Source organism: Neophocaena asiaeorientalis, unplaced genomic scaffold (genome assembly GCF_003031525.2).
Source record: "Neophocaena asiaeorientalis asiaeorientalis breed wild unplaced genomic scaffold, Neophocaena_asiaeorientalis_V1.1 scaffold30, whole genome shotgun sequence".
NCBI classification, from domain to species: Eukaryota; Metazoa; Chordata; class Mammalia; order Artiodactyla; family Phocoenidae; genus Neophocaena; species Neophocaena asiaeorientalis.
Window position 1 is genome coordinate 867,315 of NW_020174923.1, and position 10,534 is coordinate 877,848.

The 10,534-nt window shown below is 46.2% G+C and overlaps 1 protein-coding gene across 1 annotated transcript in view; it reads right to left on the reverse strand.

Annotated features, from left to right (window-relative positions):
• The window catches only part of PRKCA (protein kinase C alpha), a 363,871-nt gene extending 353,343 nt beyond the window's left edge, over nt 1-10,528 (reverse strand). The window contains exons 1-2 of the mRNA XM_024760799.1: nt 10,375-10,528; nt 7,641-7,672 (exon numbers count right to left, since the gene is read on the reverse strand). The gene's annotated coding sequence lies outside the window, so the exon portion shown is untranslated. The remainder of the gene's footprint in view (nt 1-7,640; nt 7,673-10,374) is intronic.
• Nucleotides 10,529-10,534: the final 6 nt, after the last annotated feature.

Here is a 10,534-nt window from a genome sequence, read left to right on the forward strand (position 1 = left end):
CCTGGGGTAACAGCACAGAGTCTGGACCCACACTGCCGGGCGCGGGCGGCGAGCTGCCAAACTTCTGGGCCTCAGTTTCCCTAGCTGTAAAATGGGGATGGCACTGCGGACCTTTTCAGAAGTGTCATGAGGATCAAATGAGGACCGAAAAGTGCTCAGATCAGGATTTAAGAGTAAGCACGACATCGGCGCTTGTTATTGTGTTTCAGATACAGGAAAACCTCCCCATCGTAGACTACAGCGCATGAGGTACGAGACTCATCACTCCAAGCGTCATGGTTTCACCAACAGGATCACTGGCACTTAGGAGTTGGATCATCTCTAACAGAATTTTGCTCAGAATTCAGCTGTTGATTGGATCATGCTCTTATCCCATTTCTCATACAAGTCTGTCCAAGTTGGGTCTAAGTTTGTTTATAGTACACACCGTCAGGTCCCGGGCTTCCACTCTTATTTCTTACCTATTGAAGTCACCCCAGTTAATAAATGATCTTGTATTTCCCAAAATGCCCAAACTAGAGGTGTATAGATATTAGGGGGAAAACAGCAAACGAAGGCAAAGATCAACTACCCTCATGCTAATCTTACTTGGTGAACTTGCTCTTAAATAATTCTTATCTTGCGCTGACAATTAATCAAATCATTCCCCTCTAATTCTATTTCCAGAAGCCATTTTCCCCTTTGTATAATTTAAGAGGGTTTCTTTTAATGTAGCTGTAGTAATTTCAACTAGATTTGACAGCTAAAACCATGCCAATCCTGAAATGTTCACGTCTCAGGTTAAAGTCTAACATGAGTTTTCAGTCTGAGGGGAGAGACCTGAAATAAAGGGTTTGTTGTGGAAATTCTGACAGACACATGAGGACAGCAAGGCCTTCATTCTATGTCACCAAGACATGTTTCAGTGTTTCCCTCAATGGCAGCATTCTTTCCCCCCTTAATATAAATTCAGGCTCTGTAAGTACCAAAAAAGTTTCCATTTGGCTCTGAAAAGTGCTTTCTGCAGAACAACGATTAGAATCTGAACCCGAGCTCCACCCCGCAAGCTCCACCCCACCAGTCTGGCAGATTCTCCGGCACTCGTTTCTTTAAAAACGACCATATCCTGTGCTCAATGGGGCGCTTTTGCAAAGAAGTATACAAAAATGAGAAAGCTCCTGGATTGTCTGGCATGAGGCAGCATTTAACACGACTTTCCTTCAATTGACTGAAGCCTGTCACGGGATTGCAACTGGGTGACAACCGTTCCGCCCCTGCGCCCCCACTCCTCACATGAAGATGCAGAAACCTTTCAGGAACAAGAAGTATTAAAAACACCAGAATCAAGTCGAGCTACTGCTCTGTCTGGAGCATCACAATCTGGTTTCAGCCATTAGCAATCTCCAAGCAAAGGACCGTTTAAATGACTGTACCAAACACATCCTGGCACTGGTTTTAACTTTTCACCCCTGTACCCCAGCTAAGGCATCGCCCCTCCTGCTGTGGCCCATACCATGCTCTGGTTTTATCCGTGGCAGAAAGATTCATTTCTGATGTCCAGATACTTCTCTAAAGTTAGAAGGCAGGCACACCAAGGGGTTTATTCCTATCGTACTAATTCATTAAGCTTAACATGACATAGAACTTATTACACATACGAATTAAAATTTTCTGCTCTATATTTTGACTAAGTGTGCTTAGCTTCAGAAATCACTTTTTCTTATGCCATCTCAAGATCTACCCCTCGTTGACATAACTTTGGATTATAAACTAGACTTCCAAGTAGGCAGGGGCTTCCCTGGTGGTGCAGTGGTTAAGAATCCGCCTGCCAATGCAGGGGACATGCGTTCGTGCCCTGGGCCAGGAAGATCCCAACGTGCCACGGAGCAACTGAGTCCGTGCACCACAACTACTGAGCCTGCGCTCTAGAACCGACGAACCACAACTACTGAAGCCCGTGCGCCTAGAGCCTGTGCTCCACGAGGAGTCACCGCTGTGAGAAGCCCGCGCACCGCAATGAAGAGCAGCCCCCGCTCGCTGCAACTAGAGAAAGCCCACGCGCAGCAACGAAGACCCAACACGGCCAAAAATAAATAAATTTATATAAAAAAACAGTAGGCAGGCAGAAGTGACTGTGATCCTTCCAGCTAGGAACATTCATACCATACCTCTAATATTTATACAATCTCACACCCAGCAAATATTTACGTAGTGTCAACCGAGCACCAGGCACTGCATTAAACATGGAAGACAGAGAAATAAGCCTCAGTCCTTGCTCCCGAGGCTGGTAGAGGAAACAGACAGGAAATACTGTGGGGGGAGGGTCCTATGAGAGGGAGAGCACCCAGAATGGCAGGGAGGACGGAAAAGGTCCAGGCTAAACTTCAGGCTAAGACTCCAAGTGTACTCTCTGGGCAAAAACAGGTTGGAGAAAGCATGGAGAGAACACACTTTCTGGAAAAGTACAGCTTCCTTCAAGTGACAGGAGGATGGGAGGAAGGAGAGCAGCCTTAAGATGAGTCAGAAAAAGCAAGGCAGCGGGACTGAAGAGACTCAATGTCCTGGCAGGGAGCCGGGCTCCATCCGTACAGGGAAGCTCTGCAGACAGTTAATGGCACTTTGAAAACCACCGTGAAGGAAAAAACCAGCCTGTTAAGGGTTAATGTGACTAAAAACTTAAATCTGAGTGTCCTCCAGGAGAGTGAAACACTCAGGACACTAAGACACATGGTAGAAGTAAAGGAAATTTGCATGTCAGATTCATCTGCAAAAATAAATACTTGAGATTTCTACCAGCATCAACTTCGGAGGGTGGGGGGGCATGTGTGTGAATAGAAGCACTTTCACTTAATGTACCGAGTGAAAGAAGAGCAATTCAGAAATCATTTTGTAACCGTTGGCACCAAATGGGAATCCCCTATACTAAGATTTCTTCATGTGTCTCTACTTCTGAGAGGAAAAGAAAGTTCTAGCTGCCCATCTCAATCACTTTCCTGCATTTTAGGGATTACAGACAAGCTCATCTTCGAAGTTGAAATAACCCTTTAGTCTGACCTCAGTGCAAAACCTCCAGCGTTCCAAATCATACTCTTACTTGGACCTGCCTTTCTGGAACTTACAGGTAACCAGACACTCATCTATCGTTCACATGGCTTCTCATCTGCGGGGAGGGTAACCAAGTGAGAAGCAGGGTCGTGAAATGCTGACCTGTTCTGAAGATGGAAGATCCTGGCATCAACTTCGGAAATCAGTGGGCCGCCCCAGAGTCCAGGGGCGGCCGATCCAGTACACGGAAAGGACAGGTACTCTGTCAAAGGTGGCCAGCTTCACCACGCAGCCCCACCCGGGTCCCAGCCCCCAACCCTCTCCTGGCACCTGCCGGCCACACTGCTTGGCTCTCAGAACCCTGAGCTCGTGATGATGCCTTTCAGAAAAGGCATCCCTTTCTGAAAAGCTGCCAACTCAACCCCCTGGTAAAGATCACCCTCCCTTAGATGGGCCCGGTTTTCTGGGATTCCTCAGCTCCTACAGCCAAAGGGGGGAAACCATTCTTTTTTCTTCAAACATCAACTTTCATTCTCAGAGGAGTATCAAGCACCATCCTACTTGGGTAAGCCGAAATATCGACCCCGAAACAGGCCTTCAAGATGGAATGTCATCAGGAAAGGGGTGGAGAAAGCCGATTTCTTCACCCTCAACGATGGAAAAATACAGAGCTTCAGTTAGCCTCACAAGTTACGTACAGTATTTGACGTGTACTCAGCAGGGAAATGGCTCAAGATCCAAACCTGGCTCAGCAGCGCCGTGCGAGCACATGAACGTGAATGAATTCCCTGCGGACGGCTTGCACGTGCCAGGCGGACCACCCAGGACGAAGAGCCACAACAGCAGACCCCGGTCATCCGGGGGAATTCATACTGATGCTGTCTCCAGCGTGTATTCAGAGAGCCTGGGTGACAGTGCATTTTAACTTGTGACATTCACCATGAACGAACAGAAAAAGGGAAAACAGAAGCAGGTTAGCCAGATGTAACAGACTATTTGGCCCGTCAAGTAAGCAGGTCACTTTTTGAGAGGCTATTTCTAACGCTGTAAGTAGAGAAGGGCATGGGTCTTGCTAACTGAGGAGGAAAGAAACGACTTGGCTCACTCCCTTTCCCAGTAGCCAAAGTAGGAGATACGGCTGTTTGGGGCACCACGGCCCCCGAGGAAGAGCACCTGAGGCAGCCGGCACTCTCGGACAGCTGCTGGGAGCAGCCTGAGCAGGACAGAGACCCCAACTGGACCCAGGCCTTCCGGGCTTGAATCTCAACTTCCTCAATGCCCAGAGCCAGACAAGCTTGCTTCTCTTCTTCCTTCAGAAGCAGGCAAGGCCAAGCTCTCCAGCAGCCTCACGGAGATGAAGTGAGCACAGAACAGATCAAGCCAACCCAAAGAATAAGCCAAACAAAAATAAAGCAAATTCGAGTCCTATCATTTCGGCTTGTCTTCATCTCTAAGAACATGAAGAAGGTTCCACGGCTTCAAGATCTACCCTGTCCTCCGCCCACGAGGCCCTCGGTTCCAACCACGTCAGGCAGCAAATTCTCACCGCAGGATCAGCTTGTGTTACTTGCCCTGGTAACACATTTTCAGGGTTGCATCCCTGTACCACGTGTGCCGTAAGGACGGAATAGAGTCCATCAGGTAAAAGTAGGAATGACCCAACAGATCTCTTCAGAGAAGCTTCCTGCATCCATTTATGTTATATCTTGGGGGAAGGGAAGAAGTGGGAAATCACCTTACATGTTTTTTTTTGGAAACACCCTTATAAAATATGCTTTCTAGATGGTACAGATTACAAACCCAGTTTTAAGGACTAAAACTTGCTTATATCTTTAGTCTTCCAATTCTGACTTAACACTAAATGACGGTGAATATTTTAGGCTTAAAGCTAAACGAGTCCATGTATGTGTGACTCGTTTGGAGCATCTGCCCCCTTTGAGCTGAAGTAAACTCAGCTGCAGGTGTTTTATCTTCTGACCAGAGCAACACGCTACACACTTAGAGCTGGAACACTACACCCCCTCCATCAGGTGACAAGTACGTGTACTAAAGGCAGCCTCAGCCTCCAGCTGTCATCCCTAGAGGGTGGGCTGCAAAGGGCACACGTGAGGACGAGTCATTCTGCTAAGAACGAGCCTATCAAACCAAACCAACAGGAAAAGTTGAGTTAGAGATCAGGAGAAAACTTAACATCTGACCATTTAAGAATATACTGAAGACTGAGACAAGTACCAAAATAGGAAACACTGAGTAACCATTATGTGATTAAGAGCACTGCCCTGAGCTAACATTATCTAAGTTACAAACAACAATATAATGGGTTAGCACAGGCCTGCTCGGAAGTCAAAAACTACAGATGACACATAACTACACAACAAGCAGCTCCCCACAAACAGACTTAGAACTTGAAATGGTTTCTGTGAATTAGAAATCTGTAAATACAGTAGGGGAACTCATTCAAGGGATCAGGTTTAATTCTTCAAAGCAAACAATACTGCATAGAGCACACCTTCACTGCTATAGTTCGGTTTGTAAATCCTGAATTTCAAATATAAGGAAATTCACAGGACAGATACAAGGGGCTAAAACATGTTGGAAGTACTCAAACTTACACGGGAGATGGAATTTGAAAGAGGCCCTTTTCACCTACCAGAGCAAAAATATAGGTAAGAATGAAGAGAAAGGGGTACTCTCATATTGATACTGAAATACACATTAGAACCTTTCTGGAGAGCAATTTAAGCTGTGCTCATTGCAGTTTAAAATGTATCCACACACACTTCTACGTATCTATTGCAGAAACACCTAGAGTCCAAGGATATTGACAGCTGTATTTATACTACAACAGTACAGAGAACTTAGAAACATTTACAATGTCTCAGAGACAGGTGAATCAATTTGCTATTTCCACACATGCAAATAAGGAAGAACTGATGTTTTGATATGGAAGGATACCTACCACCTACTGCTAAAAAAAAGCTGCAGAATGACTGAAAATTTTGATTTTTAAAAAGTATGTGTAAATAAGTGAATGAATGGAGGTCTTAAATAGAAGTTATCCCTGAGGGCGGGAAAGGAAACAAGACTTCATTTTTATATACAGTGTTCGTGCAATTTATGAGTAGCATTTCTGTAATTAAGGTAAATGGGAGTGATTGGATGCGAGATTATTAACCTGCTAACCCACTGGAAGTTCAAAAGATGCTTAGAAAACCATTCAGGTCCTGCTGTAGCCTAGTACGGCCAACAAAACCTGCAGGTCTCAAAGGGACAAACCTTACCCTGGGGTTCTTTGTATTTAAAAAGCTCAGTTTCTACATAACATACCCCCTTTCTCTTGTGCATTATCTAGAACATTCAGTAAATATTTTTCTTATGAGTTTCCCTAGGCCTCCATTCAAACACATTACCAAAAATGACAGGAGATATAGGTATCACATTAGCCCAGAATCACAAGGTTAAATCTTTAAATTTCCTAAAATCCTGTTCAAAGACTTCAAACGTTGCCTATAAAGTTCAGGTCCACGACTCTGAGAAGTGGAAAGAGTCACATCTTCCTTTCATTTCTTAGACTGGCACCACGCCTTTCATTCTTCTGCAAAGGACTCAACTTGATTTCTCAATGTGACTCTCCAAATAAATGTATTCAATAGGGGTGTTAATCACAACGTAAAGGAAAGCAAAATACTGATTATACATAAAATACCCGCATCCAAAAATCTTTAGAAAACGCACATAAGAAACAAGTTCACAAGCGTGCAGGTTTTAAATGGTAACCAACTTACGAGCACAATTTTAAAGTTACAGGAAGTACACCCTGTGTGTCTCTAACGCACTTAACATTAAACACTTAGTATAATATTTTCCAGGCTAGAATGCACTTTCCACTTGCCCTAATAAACCGAAGCCCAGATGGGAAATGTAACCAGAACTAAGTAAACATAATATAGACAGGAGAGCCAGAAGGTGGGCTAATGAACTGGGATGACTTCACAAGCAATAAGGCATTCTAAAAAAATGTTTCAACGAAGAGCATGAAAAGCTAGGTATTTGGAGGGCGTAAAATGCCAACTACAGATCAGAGGAGGAAAGGGATTGCTTTGTGGATGCAATGGAGAGCGTAAGATGAGATAACGTGCCTCACGCTGCAGCCGCCTTAAAACGTGCAAACTTTGCTCTGGGTGACAATCGACCATCAAAAACCAGAAACAACTCACTATCGTGCTGCATGGCCCAAGATTAGGGGTCCAACCCAATGCCTAGGTAAAAAATGGACAAAAACAGGAAGAGCCACACACACCGTGATTTCGTTTTTTTCTGAACACCCACACAAAGACAGCAGTTTCTGACAAGAATGTTCTTGGCAAAAAAAATAAGTTACAGGAAGGTTTTTCCCTTGAAGAAAAAGGCAGCTCTATATGCAGATTACGAGGCAAAATACCAAACAATTTTCTTAAGGCCCAAATTTACAGCCCTCATATTTTGAGAACATCTAAACAACGTTTTTTTTTTGTGGGGGGGGGAGATCAAAGAAAAGATGACTGGAAACACTGTTCCTGTCTGGAATGCTTATTTCATGCTGTACCTGAAAATAAAATCCAACGTGGGCAGCTTACCTTGGCACTGGAAGCCTTGTTTCCCAAACCCCCTGAAAAACAAACAAGAAGATTTCTTAACATATTTTGTGTTGGGTACCATATCTTAAGCCAGTTATGTAACAAAGCTTTCTAGTTAAAGGTTTGTACATGAAACCCAATGATGTGACAGGAAAACAGGCCTTAATAGCTCAGAGCACAGGGTCAATGCAACTCTGAGAAGATCTGACCTCCAAAGGCTCCCTAAGCTGTCTCAATGTATGCAAGTTTGTTTTTTTTTACACTTATCAATACTTAAATTTCAACACAAGAACATGACTATAAAGTTGTTGGCTACAATATTCAGGGAACAAACAGGACCTGACCTTACGGTTAAAAGAAAAAAGCTGAATTTGGTCCCTAAAGACCAACTGAAAATTGTTTCTCCCTAAAGACAACTAAAAAGCAGCTTCATCATTTGTTGTGAATTTAAGTATTTGTCTAGATATTGCCAAGCAGCGCCACTCTTAACATTAAACTTTGGCTTAAAGGAGTCACATTTTACAAACTATCACCCCTGTTTTTCGCATGTGAGATTATGATCTAATTCTACCTAGAACCGGAGAGCATTCAAAGCACATTCAGGAACTATTTCGTTCTTGTAAATTACTTCAGAGAATTTACTTTCTAAGCAGAAAACCCTGCCGGGGACGTTAATTGCAAACACCATTCCAACTAGGATGAACTACATTAAAATTCTCAGAAGGTTATGAGTCAATCTCTCGCTTCACATAGCATTTTAAGTTTACAAAGAACTTCACAGATCTTTATAATTAACTCAGTCATCCCCACCCAGAAAATAATTAAACGCACTTAGTTTTAAAATATCAGTGCTTTAATATTTAAATGACTTGCAAATCAAGGACCCAGAAAAGAAAACTGAAAAATTAAAACCACTGCTAGACAAAGCTGGGGAATATTTTCCTGGAACTTCCAAGGGGTTGCTTTACAGCTAAGCAGAGAACTGTTTCAGGGATTACTCCGGGAGAAAGAGGCCAGGGAGATCTTTATTTTCCACTCACATTACACCTGGTGACCTGACATGCCACGTCAGTTCACCAGGGGCTAACAACTGATAGTGGAAAGTCTTCAGCGAGCCTGGATATACATGTTGCAAGTCCCTTTTCTACCTTACCTACTTCCTGCAAAAGTGATCAGTAGCCTAGCTGTTCCCTTTTAATGGAAGGTCACAGCTGATACACGAGGCTGAAGACCTCCCCTTAACTAAATGCAATCTCCTCTCTGCCCTAATACTCCAAGAACTTAAATAGTCTTATCTACAACTACCTATGTGCTCCTTGGAGCACAACTGCTTCATACGCTGACTACACACTGGAAACCATTCATGGAGGTGGCTGTGCTTTTTGTAAGTGGACTGCTGAGCTGATTTCTAAGAGACAATTAAGCACCTCATTAGCACCACGTTGGTGGGGCTCTCTTGGCGATGACTTTCCCGGGTGTGATGAATTCAGATAACGCCACACAAAGTTAAACACCTATCGATTAGCACCATGTTTGTGGGCCTTGCCCTTAGAGATGATTTTCCCCAGATGTGATGCATCCAGGTAGCGTTCTCCAGAGGGCCCCAACAAGATCCATAGGCCAGCTGGCTGGTGGCAGGGCGCACTCTGTGCTATCAACCTGGTGCCATTCCCCAGCCTGGTGGGGTGGCGGGGGGGCAGGAGTTAAGGAACCCTAGACATGTCTGACTTGGGGCGGGTGTCTTACATCCAAGAACAAGAAATAGAAGAGGCAGAGTGGCTAGCAACCTAATTGAAAAGAACCTACTGCTCCTCCAACTGGAGCATTTGGACTGCCTTTAGTTTCAGCTTTCTTAAAAAAAAAAAAAAGAATTGAGGAATCACTGACCTTTTGAAAAAGTCAGTTAATAAAAGGCACAGCTCTCTGACGGGAAAAAAACACATACACGATTTCCTCTAGTTTCACAGGGTTCAGAGAACCCCCGTCTAAAGCCCACCACTTACCCATTCCCCGTAAACCCCCGGGGACCCCCGAGTTAATTTCTGCGTTCATTGAAAGTTACCAGAACTCTGACACCTTCAGCCCTGCCAACGTTTTTCTTACGGGCTCTGTCCTCACGCGCTGGGTTTTACCAGCCTGACCCCGTGCTGACGCGGGTTATTTTAAAGGACTCCATCTCCCCTTCTGCCCTTTACTCGCTCCCTTTAGCTCCCACTCCCCTGCACGCTCTCAACAGTTGGTCGCCTGTCCGCTCTCCCCGGGTTCACGCAGGGAAACCGGAGGCACTCCGCGGCCAACAGGTACGAGTTGCAGCGGGCAGGACCCAAGGCTGCAACGGAGCCGGAGCCCGAGCCCGAGCAAAAAGGCCGCATCCACACTCGCGAGGCGCCCGGCCCCGCTCGCCCCCAACCCGGGCCGCGCCGCGCAGCCGCCGCCTGCCACCTCCCAGACTCTTCCCCGGGGACCCGCCCTCCGACTCTCCGCGGCGCTCGGCCCTGACCCGCGGAGACTCCCGGTCTGTTCTTGGGACGCCGGGGAAGGGTGGGGGGCCTCCCTGTCGCCCCCTGCCGCGGCGGGGGGCGGCCGGCCGGCAACTCCCGGGAGTCCCGCCCGCGTGCGTCCTGCCTGGCGCGCGCGTAGCGTCCCAGGCGAGTTGGGACTCCCAGCGGCTCCCCAAGTTCCCCGGGAGAGGCGGCCCAGACCGGGGAGGACCGGCCCCGCCGCGCGCACCCACCAGATAAAGTCGGTGCAGTGGCTGCAGAAGGTGGGCTGCTTGAAGAAGCGGGCGATGAAGCGGTGGTCCTTCACCTCGTGCACGTTCTTCTGTCTTAGCGCCCCTTTGCGGGCGAAGCGGTTGGCCACGTCCTGAGGCGCCGCCGAGTCGTTGGCCGGGA